Source organism: Callorhinus ursinus, unplaced genomic scaffold, assembly GCF_003265705.2.
Source record: "Callorhinus ursinus isolate GAN/ISIS: 27379988/994484 unplaced genomic scaffold, GSC_fseal_2.0 scaffold49, whole genome shotgun sequence".
Lineage (NCBI taxonomy): Eukaryota > Metazoa > Chordata > Mammalia > Carnivora > Otariidae > Callorhinus > Callorhinus ursinus.
Genome location: NW_027397111.1, coordinates 6,658,231 through 6,670,509, shown reverse-complemented (window position 1 = coordinate 6,670,509; position 12,279 = coordinate 6,658,231). Strand labels below are relative to the sequence as shown.

General features: G+C 44.1%; 1 long non-coding RNA gene across 1 annotated transcript in view; it reads left to right on the top strand.

Moving 5' to 3' along the window:
* Window positions 1-96: 96 nt before the first annotated feature.
* Window positions 97-12,279, top strand: part of LOC141370876 (uncharacterized) — a 25,585-nt gene continuing 13,402 nt past the window's right edge. The window contains exon 1 of the long non-coding RNA XR_012375346.1: window positions 97-180. This is a non-coding gene — a long non-coding RNA (uncharacterized lncRNA). The remainder of the gene's footprint in view (window positions 181-12,279) is intronic.

Sequence of the window (12,279 nt, the reverse complement as noted above, 5' to 3'; positions counted from 1 at the left end):
AACAGAAATAGTGACAACATCATCATTGGACCAATGAGATTCTAGAGTTCTTTCTCTGGCTAGCATTTGGCTGTAGGACTGACTATCCCTTTGGACTGAATGAGCCAACTGAGGTTATTAGAAAATTCAAGGGAGTGTATATCTCAAGTGGAAAATATTGGACATCCTGCTAAAAGATAGGTACGTGGGTGCTTGGAAAATTTAAGAGAGGTGATTTTAGTTGTACTCCAAGTTGTGGAGGCAGTTCATACTGATTATAAACTAAATCAAGAAGGTAGTCTATGGTTATGACAATATAGAGTAAATCAATGGTGACTATGCTAGATAGGCACTGGTAAGCACTTCATATGAATTACTTTAATCCACACAAGAATTTTTAAGTAGGTAGTATTATTACCCTTCTTATTACAGAAACTAAGACTTTGAAAGGTAAAGTATCCTTTCTAAGGATACATGGCTAGCAGGTAGCCAAATTCTGATTCAAAACAAAACCTGTATAACTCCAGAATTCTCCCTAAATCACAATATTCACTTGCCTCCCTCTGGGGCCCTTGATCTGATACCTGCCTCTTCAACCTTTTCCTCTTCTAATTTGACTCTATTTCCTATTTCATATCTTTGTCTGTTTTTCTCTTAGACATTTCCTCTATTACTACAGTGCTAGGATCCTGCCCAGTGAAGGACCCCCATTCTGTCTCCATATCCCAAAAGTCAAAAAATAAACCTGCCCAGGTCCAGCTCTAAAGGTCAAAGTTGCTCTGGAGTGTGAGGGATTTCAGGCCCCTTCCTCATCTGCCAAGAATGGCCACCTCCCTGCCTCAAGTCCATCGCTCACTGGGAGCTTCCAGCTCTGTTAGAGAGGGAGTGAGAGACCCTGCAACAAGTGCTCCAAACAAGGCCAACTTGTCCTAATTCACAAGAAGAGGTCTCCATTTCTAGAAGAAGCAAATCCTATCAGTGAAGAACACAACTCAGGAGTTTTAAAACACTGAAAATACTCCAAGAACCAGGTCCAGACTGTCCAAGCAGCTCCATACTTGGCATCAGGTGCCAGCAATCACCATTTCAACTGAACAAATGGCATCCTAACATTTAGCCTTAGAAGGGTAACCATATGCTCTGAACCAAAAATTAGGAAGACACTTCACCAAGAGAGAGCTTTCTTTTCTGATTTGTGAATGTACTTAAAGGAAGTCTCCCAATGACCTATAATTCATATTACATTTGGTTTTCATTCAACAAAATCCCTTCTATAAATAAAAATAGAATTACATGAAATTGGAATTGTGGCCCCCTCCAATTAACTTGTCAAAGCAGGCTTATATCTGGATGCCTTCTCCTAAAGTAGTGAATCCCAACATGTGATCACCTACTATGCTTGCTTTTAATTAGGCTTCTAGATTCTGTTCCAGATTGGAGGTAGTAGAATATAAACTTCTGTCATTTCTAATGAGCTTTCTAAGAAATTCCCACTGAAATTTGAGAACCACTGTTCTAACTAGTGAAAGGCAAAAAACAAAACAAAACAAAGAACCCCCCCACACACACACACACACAAACCCAACCAATTCTAACAAACTCATGTGAAATGGAAGGTTTGGAATCCCCCAAATGCCTATAACTTCTCTCAAAAAATAATCTATGCAAGTACTTGCAAAAGATTGCTAGTATGTTCTAAACAAGGAAATAGTGAGAATAATTCCTCGAAACATAAGAATATTCTATTGCAAGGAGTTGGTTTGTCCTCAGTGCAGAAGAAGAATAGCTTTAGGGCAGAGATGTTCAGTTTTACCAGGTGTCCTCTCCAGCTGGGGGTTGTAGGAGCAGACTGAAGCTGGGGGAGGAGGCAGCAGCTAGCCACAATTCTGGACCTGGAAGCAGAGCCACAGGAGTGCTCTGTGTGGGAGGCACCCCACTTTTGTTTGTGCATCCACACAGCTTCATGTTTCAATGGACGCTACCATATCTCATCATCAGGGGATGATTCTGCTTAATTTAAGCAGTCACAGATCCCATTCCCCTTTCCAGCTGTGGGTTTAGGCATGTGACCAAATCCAGCCAATTAGATGGGAAGGTAACTTCTACTGAGGAGCTTCTGGGAAAAGTGTACTCTGTAAAAAGGAAAAGATGTAGGAAGAGAACCACCCCTTCTTGTTCTGCACATTGTGGGGTCTGGCTATGATGCCTGGAACTGCAGTAGCCATCTTGCTACCAGTCTGAGGCCAAGCTTGGGACAAAACCAAGAGGCAGAGCTGGGGTCCTGGGGCTTGGAGCCAACCTGTCTCTGGGCTTCTAATTTTGTGAGATAATAACTGTCTTTAACATGTAGGACACTTAGAATTAAGTTTCTATTAAATTGCACCTATAGTATCCTAATGGCCAGAGGGAACTTTTAAAAACCCAACTCTGAGTTTGATACATGTGAAATCAGACAGAAAAATTTTTATTATTGTAAGAGTTGGCACTAGAATTCCTTCAAGGGTGAGAACTGCTTTGTTGAGAAAAACGTGGAAAATTGTTGGGGTAGAATGTGGAGTGTCAAAAATCTGAGTGTTAGCTGGAAAAGAAGGGTCAGATGGGGGACAGCTCTGCACAGTAAAGGAGAAAGGATGGGCACCTGGGTGGCTTAGTCAGTTAAGCATCTGCCTTTGGCTCAGGTCATGATCTCAGGGTCCTGGGATTGAGCCAAGCCCCGTGTTGGGCTCCCTGCTCAGCAGGAAGTCTGCTTCTCCCTCTCCCTTTGCCCCTCCCTGACCCCCTCTTGTCCTCTCTCCCTCACTCTCTCACATTCTCTCAAATAATAAATAAAATATTTAAAAGAAAAAAAGGAGACTTCTGGATACTCTGGAGGAAGACATGATGGAAATAAGAGAAAGGAACCAACAAGAAGGTTTTGGATATGCCCCCTCTCCCTCTGCTAGGTTCACAAATATTCATTGAATTGATCTCTTGTGGACTCTTGCAAGAGCCCAGAAGCAGAAGCACCAGAATTCACAGCAGACTTACTTTGGAATTCCCTGGACTGTGGAATTGAGGATTGGGAGCAATCTTTTCCAGAGCTCAAATACTAAGGAAGCCCCAGCTGACAACTGAGTTATAGAAACCCAGGAGAGCCTATGTGAGGAGAAGGCCAAAGGCTTAATCAAGACCTCTCTATATTGTAGCTTGTCAGTAAAGCAGCAAAAATTCCAGACAGTGTGAAGGAAAAGAAAAAAAAGTAAGACCTGATCCAATGTCCAGCATTTGAGGAGTGGGGTATCCCTGCAAAGTGGAGTAGCTAAAGTTACTTAACAAGTATAGGACCATTCCTGCAGAACCAGCGATGATTTAACTAGTAAACATGGGAGAGTATTAGACTAGCTGCCTTGGGCTCTGGGAGAAGAGGTGGTGGTTGTTCTCTTGCTCTGCCCTGGCCTGGGCCACATGCCTGGACCTTGCGTCTGGGATGTAATAAGGGGTCTGCTGAGGTTGTCCAAACTTGCCCCTAATCCCCATTTCTGCTATCTCATGGAAAGAGCAATGGAAAAGTGAGAAGAGACTCAAGAATCATCTCTAGGGATATCAGAAGACCCCTAAGAGCACAGAACCAGTACTTTCATTACATCTTTCTTACAACTGAAGGCTGAGTCTTGGAAAATATGAGAGGCTTTGAGGAAGAAGCTCTGGCTATAGCGATCAGGCCAGAGGGTGGAATCTGCAATTCTTGGACTCTAGTCCAAGGGCAAACATGGAATAACAAATAAGGGCAAACATGGAAGACAAGCTTGCCCAGATACTTGCTTATCTGACCGAGTCCCGAGTATGGGCCAGAATGGAGAAAGTGCCCAGTCAAAACATACAACAAGGCAGGATCCATAACAGAACTCTTGGCTTCAGGGCACCTGCCAAGAATTCCAGCCCAAGTCCAGCTGTTGTGGACTTGGGCTTTCCTGTCCTCGTGCTCACCACCAGCTTAATTTAGACCCATGCTTTTGAAGGACATGAGACAATTGCTGCTTACTCCTTGCTCACCACCTATGCCAGTTAGAATCCTCTGTGTGTCACTTCCTCCAGCAGCTGCCCAGCTTGGGGTAGAGGGGGCAGTCCTGGTCCCTAGCCTCTCCTGCTCATCCTAGTCTAAGTAACCATTCATCCACTCTGTCTTTAACCTGTGAAACCTGCCCAACCATCTTTCTGCTGGACCATTGCAGCAGCCTCCGGCTTGCGCTCCCCCTGCCCCCCACCGCCCACAGCCTCTACCACATGAATCCATAGCTACAGAAAGCTACCTGATCAGTCTTCTTAAGATACAATTTGGATCAGCTTGTACTTGGTCTGAACATCCTCATCACTTATAGAACAAAAGCTAAGTCCCTTAGTAGGATATCTAGAATCCTACACAATCTAGGTACAACTTTCTAGTTTCATCTCCTATTCTACTCCCACATAAACCCTCCACCCCATGCTCAAGCCACACCTAAACACTTGTTCTCCCATAATGCTCTACATGTTCTAACCTTCCTATCTTTTCTCTATCTGTTCTTTCCACTCCGAAGGCTTTCTCCCTCACTGCATCCATTGAAATTCTAGCCATTCTTCAAAGCTCAAGACAAATACCACCTCCACCATGAAGCCTTTCTAGTTGGAAGTAAATCCTCATTTTTCTCTGCCTCTTAGCACTTATCATCTAAATAGCCATCCCTTGTATATATGAACCACATCTTCTTTATCCATTCATCTGTTGAAGGACATCTCGGCTCTTTCCACAGTTTGGCTATTGTGGACATTGCTCCTATGAACATTGGGGTGCATGTGCCCCTTCTTTTCACTACATCTGTATCTTTGAGGTAAATACCTAGTAGTGCAATTGCTGGGTCATAGGGTAGCTCCATTTTTTTTGTTTTTTTTTAAATTTTTTATTGTTATGTTAATCACCATACATTATATCATTAGTTTTTGATGTAGTGTTCCATGATTCATTGTTTGTGTATAACACCCAGTGCTCCATGCAGAACGTGCCCTCTTTAATACCCATCACCAGGCTAACCCATCCTCCCACCCCCGGGTAGCTCTATTTTTAACATCTTGAGGAACCTCCCTACTGTTCAGAAAGGATGAAAACCTACCATTTGCATCAATATGGATGGAACTGGAAGTGATTATGCTAAGTGAAATAAGTCAAGCAGAGAAAGACAATTATCATATGGTTTCACTCATATGTGGATCATAAGGAATACTGCAGAGGACCACAGTGGAAGGGAGGGAAAACTGAATGGGAAGAAATCAGAGAGGAAGACAAACCATGAGAGACTCTGGACTCCGGGAAACAAACTGAGGGTTACAAAAGGGAGGGGAATGGGGTAACTGGGTAATGGGTATTAAGGAGGGCATGTGTTGTGATGAGCACTGGGTGTTATAAGCAACTAATGAATCACTGAACACTACATCAAAAACTTATGATGTACTTATATGTTGACTAACTGAACATAATAAAAAAAGTAAAATAAAAATAGAAAATAAATAAATAAAAATAACCATCCCTTTCTCTGCCTATGTTCCAATGAATTTTTCCTTGTCTTTTTTTAAGATTTATTTATTTATTTGTTTATTTGAAAGAGAGAGAGTTGGGGGAGGAGCAAAGGGAGAGAATCTTCAAGCAAATTCCCCACTGAATGCAGAGCCCAACATAGGGCTTGATCTCACAACCTATGAGGTCATGACCTGAGCTGAAACCAAGAGCTGGATGCTTAACCAACTGAGCCACCCAGGCACCCCTTTCTTTGCCTTTTTGTAACCCTTATTTGAACTAATCTCCTTGAGGGCTGTACCATGTATTGAATTGCTAGCATGGTGTGTATATTCAATAAATATTTGTTGAAACTGAGCTGAGCTAGAAGATCAAATTAGAAAGGGAATTCTCAGGGGCGCCTTGGTGGCTCAGTCGTTAAGCGTCTGCCTTCAGCTCAGGCCATGGTCCCAGGGTCCTGGGATCGAGCCCCGCATCGGGCTCCCTGCTTGGTGGGAAGCCTGCTTCTCCCTCCCCCACTCCCCTTGCTTGTGTTCCCTCTCTCGCTGTGTCTCTCTCTGTCAAATAAATAAATAAAATCTTAAAAAAAAAAAGAAAGGGAATTCTGAGATAGTTAATAGAAGAGAGAAAAGATAGAGATCTGTCCCCATGTCCCCCTCAAAGCCAGCCTGCCCTCAAGAATGACATTAAGGAGGAAGTTGCAGTGTCCCCAGGCTTGGCCACACCCCAAGGGCTCACAACTATCTCCAGCCATACAAATCCTACCACAATGTTCAGAGGCATAGCCTTGACCTGGTGGGAAGCAGACGTGACAACTGTCCAAGCTACAGGTCACTGGGGTGTGGAGGGGTTGAGATGTTAATGCCAGAAGTGGGCATGCCAGACACTTGCGCTCCCTGCTGTCGTGCCTCACTCTCAGGGCAGGGACTTCCTGAATATGGCTTCCCTTGGAGGAGGGATAGGGAGAATCAGCCATGACACTGGGCTCCAGTGAACAGCACCAAGATGGATATTTGTGAGAAGATTATAGAGGTCATGAAAGGTCTTCCATCCCACTCTGCACATACCTCAATATCCCTCTGCTTTCAGCTTTCCTACTTCCATTGGTGTGGCATAAAGAAGGCCCAGTTGTCAGCTGCTGGGTACTGCTTGTACTCCTGCCTCCATAGGAGCCCAGCTTTTCTACAGAACAGGGAGAGTGGTGGGCCACCCTCCCCTCCACTTCTTAAGGAATGAATTCCCAATGATTTTGGAATTTGCTTTGAGGCATGGAGCTTCTTCATATTGACTTGGGTGGGAGGTAGGACAAGAGGAAGTGAGCAGAGTCAAGAGCTAGCCCTGGACCTCAGCCCTAGAGATCCAACATGGACACCAGGCTCAAGTATACTCTGTCTGACACTTGGGAGTTTACCATCACCACCACCATCACTACCCCATGACCACTGCTACCACTGGTTAGGGAAAAGGAAAAACAAAAATCTTTTCACAGTTAGCTCCTACACATGAACTTGGAGGCTTGTGAGGTCACCCATAGACCTACCATTACCAGTGACTGATACAATGGTATTTCAAGTAGACTGTGGTTCACTGCGTAAGTTTGAATGGTCACCATTTAATTCCACTAAAACCCCATCAATAATCAGGGCTTTATAAGAGCTCCTGACAAATAATGACCTGTAGCTTGGACAGTTGTCATGTCTGCTTCCCACCAGGTCAAGGCTATGCCTCTGAACATTGTGGTAGGATATGTATGGCTGGAGATAGTTGTGAGCCCTTGGGGTGTGGCCAAGCCTGGGGACACTGCAACTTCCTCCTTAATGTCATTCTTGAGGGCAGGCTGGCTTTATAATGATAGCTTACTATTATGGGTTGAATTGTGCCACCCCAAAATTCACATGTTGAAGTCCTAACACCCAAGTACTGCAGAATGTGACCATATTTGGAAATAGGGTTGTTGCAGATGTAATTAGTTAAGATGAGGTCACTAGGGTGGGCCTTAATCCAATGACTGGTATCCTTATTAAAAAAAAAAAGGAAATTTGGACACAGAGACACACATGCAGGGAGAGTACCATGTAAAGAGACACAGGGAAAACATGACCATCTACAAGCCAACGTGTAAGGCCTGAACACCTCCTTCCCCCACAGATTGCAGAAAGAACCAATCCCACAGACATCTTGATTTTGAACTTCTAGCCTCCAGAACTGTGAGGCAAAATATTTCAAAGTTTAAGCCATTCACTTTGTGATACTCTATTATGGCAGTCCTAATAAACTAATACATTTACCATTTAAAAATTCTCACTAGAAACCATGATCACTAATTTCAGTTAATCCTTAAAACAACCCAATGAGTTAGGTACTTTTATATATCCTCATTTTCTAAATGAGGACTCTAAGACTATGAAAGATTAAAAAATCTGCCCAAGCTATTAAGTTGCAGAGCCAAGATTTGACCTCTGCTGCCTAACTCTGAAATCCCTGTTCTTTTCTATACCATCCATCACTGCCTCAGACAGAAGGGATATTGTGTCCCAGGCTTATGTGAGCTATGCCTGGTTATTTTACTGTCTGTGTGAACACACTCAATTCACTATTGTCAACACAATGGGCTTCCTGCCATGCCACACAGGATAGACAACAATTTGGCAGCTCCCAGATGGCCACTCAGGAGCCAGCATAGCTAACAGGCCAGTAAGGGCTGACAGTTGAGGCCCAGCTGGCAGAGGAGGCCAGAGGATAAGGCCAATATTCATGGACCTGACAGGCTCCTTCACAGTTCTACAGAGTGAGTGGTTTTGGGCACTAAGAGAAGCCCATGAGAATCTACGATAAGCAGGAAACAGATGGGCAGTTATGTGAAATTGAGCCTGGAGAGGAACAAGGACAAGACAGGGGGAGAAATGCAAGATCTGAAACCCATAAAGACCAAAAAGGCTTCAATTCAAGGTGAAAGGGATCCCAGGGCTGGTCAGAAGGTGGGCTGGGGAGTGGCCATAGGAGCCCCTCAGGGAAGATGCTGCCCAAGGTCAGAAGTAACTGGTCTCTGAAGCTGATTCCCATGGGTCTGACTTTAGTGGGAACAAGAGAGAGGAGAAGAGGCTTCTTGCCCAACCACCAGAAAAATAAGTACCCTCATGCAAATGAAGCAAATGGGAAACATCTCCTGCAAGGCAGTTCACCCAGCTGTCGACTTAGAGCTATTCTGGCTTTCATTTGGGGTTCCCCTGCCCCTGTTATTTGTAATTCGAGTCCAAGAATCATGAAAGGCCTTTAACAGCTCTGGGCACAACATCCCTTCCTCTTTTCTTTTCTGATTCCAAGCCCTCACTTCCTACCAGATAGTGTACCAACAGGCCCAGCAGATGTGCCCCAGCCACTTCCTGAGTGTTTCCTAGCAACTATCAGCCAGCCACCATTGCTTCCCCAAGTGTCTGGGGTCTCAGATATGAGCTTCTGGGCTCACCGGATGGGACTAAGGCTGGCCTTCAGGAAGTTGGTAGCAGGGGACTTGCTTCCCCTCTGCTTACCCATCTTTACACCGTTCCAGGATTTTCTCAAGTGTGCACACTTACCTTTGGTGGGACATGGATAAGCACTTTAAATGTCATTAGTTGTATATTCTAATCTAATACACATTTTGAAAAAAAACAAAATTTCAGAATCCCATATTAGGTTGAGCTTATAGAAGAGAGAGAAAATATGTCCTATTCAATCCATTCTGATTGATTAGTAGCTGCCTGGAGGAGCATTATGTTGAGAAGGATTCTGAAGAAGCACCTGGGATCAGCAAGAAAGATCCATGATCAATCATTAGACAAAAGTATGGACATGGGGAGTGGAGCATAGATGCCACACGTTTACTACTTCTGGCCTGTGGCTTCCCTAGTGTTTGTGGCCACCCTCTGTACCATGCCCTGACCCCCAAGCTTGTCAGCACCGTGGAGCTAGGAGCTAGGAGCCAAGCTGGATACCTGAGCCAGCTCAGCCTCCTTGGCATCATAGTGTGGCACAGGGACTGGCACATAGCAGGCATCCATATTTACATGTTGACCTGTCAGACTTTGTGAAGAGCATCTCAACTGACAGATTCAAGAAATGTGCATCCTAAGCTGGGGTTCCTTTCAACCTCCCCCACACACAAAGGGGAGCAGCATAAGTAGCAGCATAGTTCTTACAGCCCTTTGGGATAACAATTTAACAATGTCACGAGAGCCATAAAGAAATTCCTAGAAATTGACCCAGTAATAGCATGCTTATGAAGTTGTGCTAAGGAAACATTCAAGAGATAGGGGACATATCTGTTCATGAACTTAGTAAACGTGCTAAAGATGTGAGGGCTGCACAGAGGGGTCACTTTGCAGGCCCTCATATTCCATCCGGTCAACACCTCCTACTTCCCCACTCTCCCTCTCCCCTTCCCACCTCTCTACCTGAGGTGGCCACAGGCTCCAAGTGCCTCCCCTGCTCTCATAAGGAGCAATTCAGTTCTCCACAACTCAATCCTGACTGCCCACCAACCCACTGGGTACCCTGTCAACATCCTTGCTCCCTACTCCATGGAAGGCTATGCAAAGTGGTTATTCTTAGCATACTTCCATTTTTTCCTCTCACTACAGTGTATTAGATAGCTGTTAGGAAACACAGCAAATTTGATCTGTACATACTAACATAACCAAAGGTGTTGGTGATTTGTCATCAAATGAAAAAACAAACAAGTTGCAGGGCAGTATATAACATGTGACACCTACATGAGGTCTGGCAGGCTACATGCCCAACTCTTAGCGGTAGTTAGTTACCTGTGGGGAGGAAATAGGATGAGGTAGGGGGTGGATGGTAAAAGGGAACATTCTCTTTTTTACTCCATATAATTGGAGTAGTTTGAACTTTATTTTACAATAAAATGCATTGTGTAAGTTTTAAAAAAAGATATAGAATTCCAGCATGGGGAAAACACACCGAGCATTACCAAAGCTCTACCTTCTTGGAGAAGCCAATTTTTACCCTAAGCTGGTTTGCTTTAGACTAGCTGTTCACTTATCCCCAACTTCCTCAAGAAGCTGAGAAACACGCCCCTCTGCTGGAGGCATCGCTTGGAGAGCTGGCTTAATGATCTTGTGTTACTGCTGGGTAAGAGCCCTTCTCTCTCTGCTATACAGAACAGCCTTTCCAGACCACTCGCCTGCACACAGGGCACCAGGGTAGTCTGGGGGAAGGGGGGGTCTGGAAGACCCCTTCTTTTTTTTTTATTTTTTATTGTTATGTTAATCACCATATATTACATCATTAGTTTTTGATGTAGTGTTCCATGATTCATTGTTTGTGCATAACACCCAGTGCTCCATGCAGAATGTGCCCTCTTTAATACCCATCACCAGGCTAACCCATTCCCCTACCTTCCTCCCCTCTAGAATCCTCAGTTTGTTTTTCAGAGTCCATCGTCTCTCATGGTTCGTCTCCCCCTCTGACTTACTCCCCTTCATTCTTCCCCTCCTGCTGTCTTCTTCTTTTTCTTTTTTCTTAACATATGTTGCATTATTTGTTTCAGAAGTACAGATCTGTGATTCAACAGTCTTGCACAATTCACAGCGCTCACCATAGCACATACCCTCCCCAATGTCTATCACCCAGCCACCCCATCCCTCCCACCCCCCACCACTCCAGCAACCCTCAGTTTGTTTCCTGAGATTAAGAACTCCTCATATCAGTGAGGTCATATGATACATGTCTTTCTCTGATTGACTTATTTCACTCAGCATAACACCCTCCAGTTCCATCCACGTCGTTGCAAATGGCAAGATCTCATTCCTTTTGATGGCTGCATAATATTCCATTGTGTATATATACCACTTCTTCTTTATCCATTCATCTGTCGATGGACATCTTGGCTCTTTCCACAGTTTGGCTATTGTGGACACTGCTGCTATAAACTTTGGGGTGCACGTACCCCTTCGGATCCCTACATTTGTATCTTTGTGGTAAATACCCAGTAGTGCAATTGCTGGATTGTATGGTAGCTCTATTTTCAACTGTTTGAGGAACCTCCATACTGTTTTCCAGAGGGGTTGCACAAGCTTGCATTCCCACCAACAGTGTAGGAGGGTTCCCCTTTCTCCACATCCCCGCGAACATCTGTTGTTTCCTGACTTGTTAATTTTAGCCATTCTGACTGGTGTGAGGTGGTATCTCATTGAGGTTTTGATTTGGATTTCCCTGATGCCGAGCAATGTTGAGCACTTTTCCATGTGTCTATTGGCCATTTGGATGTCTTCTTTGGAAAAATGTCTGTTCATGTCTTCTGCCCATTTCTTGATTGGATTATTTGTTCTTTGGGTGTTGAGTTTGATAAGTTCTTTATAGATTTTGGATACTAGCCCTTTATCTGATATGTCATTTGCAAATATTTTCTCCCATTCTGTCGGTTGTCTTTTGGTTTTGTGGACTGTTTCTTTTGCTGTGCAAAAGCTTTTTATCTTGATGAAATCCCAATAGTTCATTTTTGCCCTTGCTTCCCTTGCCTTTGGCGATGTTTCTAGGAAGAAGTTGCTGCGGCTGAGGTCGAAGAGGTTGCTACCTGTGTTCTCCTTTAGGATTTTGATGGATTCCTGTCTCACGTTTAGGTCTTTCAACCATTTGGAGTCTATTTTTGTGTGTGGTGTAAGGAAATGGTCCAGTTTCATTCTTCTGCATGTGGCTGTCCAATTTTCCCAACACCATTTGTTGAAGAGACTGTCTTTTTGCCATTGGACATTCTTTCCTGCTTTGTCAAAGAT